Raw genomic sequence first — 244 nt, 5'->3', positions numbered from 1 at the left:
ATATATATATATATATATATATACGCACAAAATTTCTTTTTAACATGAAATTACAGAGAAAACATTCGGTATGCATATAATAACACAAAATCACGGTTGCGATATGAAATATAATATGTGGCTATACGTCCAATCGCCAAATGATTATTACTAGCATTTATTATTAATTGTTAAATACAACTACAAAATATGTTTTGCTTTTTTTAATTTACACGAGCAATCGTAAAAGATTGTTAATAAATTT

The sequence above is a fragment of the Atta colombica genome, unplaced genomic scaffold, assembly GCF_001594045.1.
Source record: "Atta colombica isolate Treedump-2 unplaced genomic scaffold, Acol1.0 scaffold242, whole genome shotgun sequence".
In the NCBI taxonomy this organism is placed as follows: domain Eukaryota; kingdom Metazoa; phylum Arthropoda; class Insecta; order Hymenoptera; family Formicidae; genus Atta; species Atta colombica.
The sequence above is the reverse complement of the archived record's forward strand: the minus strand, read 5'-3'. Positions refer to the sequence as shown.